The 7,239-nt window shown below is 41.2% G+C and overlaps 1 non-coding gene across 1 annotated transcript; it reads right to left on the reverse strand.

The window, feature by feature from the left end:
- Nucleotides 1–728: 728 nt before the first annotated feature.
- Nucleotides 729–836, reverse strand: LOC112739334 (small nucleolar RNA R71). The gene has a single exon (XR_003170269.1). It is a non-coding gene; the product is annotated as a small nucleolar RNA R71 (small nucleolar RNA).
- Nucleotides 837–7,239: the final 6,403 nt, after the last annotated feature.

Consider the following 7,239-nt stretch of genomic DNA (forward strand, 5'->3'; position numbering starts at 1 on the left):
ATCTCCTTCTAATTATTTATTCATCTACTAACATTTCTCTTCATCTCACATCACTGCTCCTATCCTTACCCTTGTATTTGGATTCTTCATTCTTCTTCACCCTATTCCTTTTCTTCTTCCACTAACAATAAGGAACCTCTTTACTGTGACATAGAGGATTCCTCTTCTTTTCTTGTTCTCTTCTCTTTCTTATGAGCAGGAACAAGGAAAAAGGCATTCTTGTTGAAGCTGATCCAGAACCTGAAAGGACTCTGAAGAGGAAACTAAGAGAAGCTAAATTACAACAATCCAGAGATAACCTTATTGAAAATTTCGAACAAGTAAAGGAGATGGCAGCCGAACCCAACAACAATAATGCAAGGAGAATGCTTGGTGACTTTACTGTACCTAATTCCAATTTACATGGAAGAAGCATCTCCCTTCCTGCCATTGGAGCAAACAATTTTGAGCTGAAACCTCAATTAGTTTCTCTGATGCAGCAGAACTGCAAGTTTCATGGACTTCCATCTGAAGATCCTTTTCAGTTCTTAACTGAATTCTTGCAGATATGTCATACTGTTAAGACTAATGGAGTAGATCCTGAAGTCTACAGGCTCATGCTTTTCCCTTTTACTGTAAGAGACAGAGCTAGAGTATGGTTGGACTCTCAACCTAAGAATAGCTTAAACTCTTGGGATAAGCTGGTCAAGGCTTTCTTAGCCAAGTTCTTTCCTCCTCAAAAGCTGAGCAAGCTTAGAGTGGATGTTCAGACCTTCAGACAGAAGGAAGGTGAATCCCTCTATGAAGCTTGGGAAAGATACAAGTAGCTGACCAAAAAGTGTCCTTCTGACATGCTTTCAGAATGGACCATCCTGGATATATTCTATGATGGTTTATCTGAGCTATCAAAGATGTCATTGGATACTTCTGCAGGTGGATTCATTCACCTAAAGAAAACGCCTACAGAAGCTCAAGAACTCATTGACATGGTTGCTAATAACCAGTTCATGTACACTTCTGAGAGGAATCCTGTGAGTAATGGGACGCCTATGAAGAAGGGAGTTCTTGAAATTGATACTCTGAATGCCATATTGGCTCAGAATAAAATATTGACTCAGCAAGTCAATATGATTTTTCAGAGTCTGAATGGAATGCAAGCTGCATCCAACAGTACTCAAGAGGCATCTTCTGAAGAAGAAGCTTATGATCCTGAGAACCCTGCAATAGCAGAGGTGAATTACTTAGGTGAACCTTATGGAAACACCTATAATCCATCATGGAGAAATCATCCAAATCTCTCATGGAAGGATCAACAAAAGCCTCAACAAGGCTTTAATAATGGTGGAAGATACAGGTTTAACAATAGTAAACCTTTTCCATCATCCACTCAGCAACAGACAGAGAACTCTGAACAAAATACTTCTAATCTAGCAAACTTAGTCTCTGATCTATCTAAGGCCACTGTGAGTTTCATGAATGAAACAAGATCCTCCATTAGAAATTTGGAAGCACAAGTGGGCCAGCTGAGTAAAAGGATCACTGAAATTCCTCCTAGTACTCTCCCAAGCAATACAGAAGAAAATCCAAAAGGAGAGTGCAAGGCCATTGAATTGATCACCATGGCCGAACCTGTAAAGGAAGGAGAGGACGTGAATCCCAGTGAGGAAGACCTCCTGGGACGTCCAGTGATCAATAAGGAGTTTCCCTCTGAGGAACCAAAAGAATCTGAGGCTCAACTAGAGACCATAGAGATTCCATTAAACCTCCTTATGTCATTCATGAGCTCTGATGAGTATTCCTCTTCTGAAGAGAATGAGGATGTCACTGAGGAGCAAGTCACCAAGTACCTTGGTGCAATCATGAAGCTGAATGCCAAATTATTTGGCATTGAAACTTGGGAAGATGAACCTCCCTTGTTCACCAATGAACTAAGTGATCTGGATCAACTGACATTGTCTCAGAAGAAACAGGATCCTGGAAAGTTCTTAATACCTTGTACCATAGGCACCATGATCTTTAAGGCTCTGTGTGACCTTGGTTCAAGGATAAACCTCATGCCCCTCTCTGTAATAGAGAAACTAGGAATCTATAGGGTGCAAGCTGCTAAAATCTCATTAGAGATGGCAGACAATTCAAGAAAACAGGCTTATGGACAAGTAGAGGACGTGTTAGTAAAGGTTGAAGGCCTTTACATCCCTGCTGATTTCATAGTCCTAGACACTGGGAAGGATGAGGATGAATTCATCATCCTTGGAAGACCCTTCCTAGCCACAGCAAGAGCTGTGATTGATGTGGACAGAGGAGAATTGATCCTTCAAATAAATGAGGACAACCTTGTGTTTACAACTCAAGGATCTCTCTCTGCATCCATGGAGAGGAAGCATAAAAAGCTTCTCTCAAAGCAGAGTCAAACAAAGCCCCCACAGTCAAACTCTGAGTTTGGTGTTGGGAGGCCACAACCAAACTCTAAGTTTGGTGTTGGGGAGTCTCAACAATGCTCTGAACATCTGTGAGGCTCCATGAGAGCCCACTGTCAAGCTATTGACATTAAAGAAGCGCTTGTTGGGAGGCAACCCAATTTTTATCTCATTTTTATTTTCAGTGTTTTTCATGTTTTATTAGGTTCATGATCATGTGGAGTCACAAAATAAATATAAAAAAATTGAAAACGGAATCAAAAACAGCAGAAGAAAAATTACACCCTGGAGGAAGACCTTACTGGCATTTAAACTCCAGTAAGAAGCATGTTTTGGGCGTTCAATGCCAGAACAGAGCATGGTTCTGGCGCTGAACGCCAGAAATGGGCAGCATCTGGGCGTTTGAACGCCAGAAATGCACCCTGGAGAAGAGCTGGCGCTGAACGCCCAGAACAAGCCTGGTTCTGGCGTTCAACGCCAGAAATGGGCAACAAATGGGCGTTCAACGCCCAGAACAAGCACCACTCTGGCGCTGAACGCCTAGAGTTGTGTGCAAGGGCATTTTGCATGCCTAATTGGGTGCAAGGTTGTAAATCCTTGAACACCTCAGGATCTGTGGACCCTACAGGATCCCCACCTACCTCCACTCACTTTTTCTCACCCCTCTTTCACACAATTCCATAAACACTCTTCCCCAAAACTCTTCACCAATCACCTCAACCTCTCTTCCTTATCACCACTTCATCACTCACATCCATCCACTCTTCCCCATAAACCTACCTCATAAACTCCACCTACCTTCAAAATTCAAAATCAATTTCCCACCCAAAACCCACCCTTATGGCCGAAACCTTACCCCCCCTCCCTTCCCTATATATAGCCCTCCATTCCTCCTCATTTTCACACAACACAACCCTCTCTTCTCTTCTTGGCCGAACACACTACCCCCCCTCTCCTCCATATTTTCTTTTTCTTCTTCATCTATTCTTTCTTTTTTTGCTCGAGGGCGAGCAACATTCTAAGTTTGGTGTGGTAAAAGCATAAGCTTTTTTGTTTTTCCATTACCATTGATGGCACCTAAGACCAGAGAATCCTCTAGAAAAGGGAAAGGGAAGACAAAAGCTTCCACCTCCGAATCATGGGAGATGGAAAGATTCATCTCCAAAGCTCATCAAGACCACTTCTATGATGTTGTGGCCAAGAAGAAGGTGATCCCCGAGGTCCCTTTCAAACTCAAGAAAAATGAGTATCCGGAGATCCGACATGAAATCCAAAGAAGAGGTTGGGAAGTTCTAACAAACCCAATTCAACAAGTCGGCATCCTAATGGTTCAAGAGTTCTATGCCAATGCATGAATCACTAGGAACCATGATCAAAGTAAGAACCCGAATCCAAAGAATTATGTTACAATGGTTCGGGGGAAATACTTAGATTTTAGCCCGGAGAATGTGAGGTTGGCGTTTAACTTGCCTATGATGCAAGAAAATGAGCGCCCCTACACTAGAAGGGTCAAATTTAATCAAAGGTTGGACCAAGTCCTCATGGACATATGTGTGGAAGGAGCTCAATGGAAGATTGACTCCAAAGGCAAGCCGGTTCAACTAAGAAGACTGGACCTCAAGCCTATGGCTAGAGGATGGTTGGAGTTCATCCAACGCTCCATCATCCCCACTAGCAACCGATCTGAAGTTACTGTGGATCGGGCCATCATGATCCATAGCATCATGATTGGAGAGGAAGTAGAAGTTCATGAAGTCATCTCCCTTGAACTCTACAAAATAGCCGAAAAGCCCTCCCCTGGGGCAAGGCTAGCTTTTCCCCATCTTATTTGCCATCTATGTTACTCAGCTGGAGCTTTCATAGAAGGAGACATTCACATTGAGGAAGAGAAGCCCATCACTAAGAAAAAGATGGAGCAAGCAAGAGAGCCCATTCATGGAGCTCAAGAGGCGCAGGAAGCTCATCACCATGAGATCCCGGAGATGCCTCAAATGCATTTTCCTCCACAAAACTATTGGGAGCAAATCAACACCTCCCTAGGAGAATTAAGTTCCAACATGGGACAATTAAGGGTGGAACATCAAGAGCACTCCATCATCCTTCATGAAATTAGAGAAGATCAAAAAGCAATGAGGGAGGAGCAACAAAGACAAGGAAGAGACATAGAAGAGCTCAAGGACATCATTGGTTCCTCAAGAAGAAAACGCCACCATCACTAAGGTGGACTCATTCCTTGTTCTCACTTTCTGTTTCTCGTTTTCTCTATGTTAAGTGCTTATCTATGTTTGTGTCTTCATTACATGATCATTAGTAGTTAGTAACTTTGTCTTAAAGTTATGAATGTCCTATGAATCCATCACCTCTCTTAAATTGAAAAAATGTTTTAATTCAAAAGAACAAGAAGTGCATGAGTTTCGAATTTATCCTTGAACTTAGTTTAATTATATTGATGTGGTGACAATGCTTCTTGTTTTTTGAATGAATGCTTGAACAGTGCATATGTCTTTTGAAGTTGTTGTTTATGAATGTTAAATATGTTGGCTCTTGAAAGAATGATGACAAGGAGACATGTTATTTGATAATCTGAAAAATCATAAAAATGATTCTTGAAGCAAGAAAAAGCAGCAAAGAACAAATCTTGCAGAAAAAAAAAAGGCAAAAAAAAATAGAAAGAAAAAGAAAAAGCAAGCAGAAAAAGCCAAAAGCTCTTAAAACCAAGAGGCAAGAGCAAAAAGCCAATAACCCTTAAAACCAAAAGGCAAGGGCAAATAAAAAGGATCCCAAGGCTTTGAGCATCAGTGGATAGGAGGGCCTAAAGGAATAAAATCCTGGTCTAAGCGGCTAAACCAAGCTGTCCCTAACCATGTGCTTGTGGTGTGTAGGTGTCAAGTGAAAACTTGAGACTGAGCGGTTAAAGTCAAGGTCCAAAGCAAAAAAAAAGAGTGTGCTTAAGAACCCTGGACACCTCTAATTGGGGACTTTAGCAAAGCTGAGTCACAATCTGAAAAGGTTCACCCAATTATGTGTCTGTGGCATTTATGTATCCGGTGGTAATACTGGAAAACAAAGTGCTTAGGGTCACGGCCAAGACTCATAAAGTAGCTGTGTTCAAGAATCATCATACTGAACTAGGAGAATCAATAGCACTATCTGAACTCTGAGTTCCTATAGAAGCCAATCATTCTGAACTTCAATGGATAAAGTGAGATGCCAAAACTATTCAAGAGGCAAAAAGCTACAAGTCCCGCTCATTTAATTGGAGCTATGTTTCATTGATAGTTTGGAATTTATAGTATATTCTCTTCTTTTTATCCTATTTGATTTTCAGTTGCTTGGGGACAAGCAACAATTTAAGTTTGGTGTTGTGATGAGCGAATAATTTATACGCTTTTTGGCATTGTTTTTAGTATGTTTTTAGTAGAATCTGGTTACTTTTAGGGATGTTTTCATTAGTTTTTATGTTAAATTCACATTTCTGGACTTTACTATGAGTTTGTGTGTTTTTCTGTGATTTCAGGTGTTTTCTGGCTGAAATTGAGGGACTTGAGCAAAAATCAGATTCAGAGGTTGAAGAAGGACTGCTGATGCTGTTGGATTCTGACCTCCCTGCACTCAAAGTGGATTTTCTGGAGCTACGGAACTCAAAATGGCGCGCTTCCAATTGCGTTGGAAAGTAGACATCCAGAGCTTTCTAGCAATGTATAATAGTCCATATTTTGAACGAATTTAAACGACATAAAAGGGCGTTGAACGCCAGTTTTATGCTGCTGTCTGGAGTTAAACGCCAGAAACAAGTCACAAACCAGAGTTGAACGCCAGAAATACGTTACAACCTGGCGTTCAACTCCAGAAAGAGTCTCTGCATATGGAACATTCAAGCTCAGCCCAAGCACACACCAAGTGGGCCCCGGAAGTAGATTTATGCATCAATTACTTACTTCTGTAAACCCTAGTAGCTAGTTTATTATAAATAGGACTTTTTACTATTGTATTAGACATCTTTGGATTATCTTTTGATCTTTGGATCATCTTGGGACGTTTTGTTCTTAGATCATGAGGGTTGGCCATTCGGCCATGCCTGGACTTTTCACTTATGTATATTAACGGTAGAGTTTCTACTACTGTTTTTCTATTCAATTCAACTTATTCCGCTTCTAAGATATTCATTCGCACTTCAACCTGAATGTGATGAACGTGACAATCATCATCATTCCCTATGAACGCGTGCCTGACAACCACTTCCGTTCTACTTTAGATTGAATGATTATCTCTTAGATCTCTTAATCAGAATCTTCATGGTGTAAGCTAGATTGATGGCGGCATTCATGAGAATCCAAAAGTCTAAACCTTGTCTGTGGTATTCCGAGTAGGATTCTGGGATTGAATGACTGTGACGAGCTTCAAACTTGCGATTGCTGGGCGTAGTGACAGACGCAAAAGGAGGGTGAATCCTATTCCAGCATGATCGGGAACCTCAGATGATTAGCCGTGCTGTGACAGAGCATTTAGACCATTTTCACAAGAGGAGGGGAAGTAACCATTGACAACGGTGATGCCCTTGCATAAAGCCAGCCATGGAAAGGAGTAGGACTGATTGGATGAAGACAGCAGGAAAGCAGAAGTTCAGAGGAACGAAAGCATCTCTATACGCTTATCTGAAATTCTCACCAATGACTTACATAAGTGTTTCTATCCCTATTTTCTGTTTAATTAGTATTATTTTCAAAAACTCCATAACTTATTTTATATCTGCTTGACTGAGATTTACAAGGTGACCATAGCTTGCTTCAAGCCGACAATCTCCGTGGGATCGACCCTTACTCACGTAAGGTTTATTACTTGG

The sequence above is a fragment of the Arachis hypogaea genome, chromosome 13 (assembly GCF_003086295.3).
Source record: "Arachis hypogaea cultivar Tifrunner chromosome 13, arahy.Tifrunner.gnm2.J5K5, whole genome shotgun sequence".
NCBI classification, from domain to species: domain Eukaryota; kingdom Viridiplantae; phylum Streptophyta; class Magnoliopsida; order Fabales; family Fabaceae; genus Arachis; species Arachis hypogaea.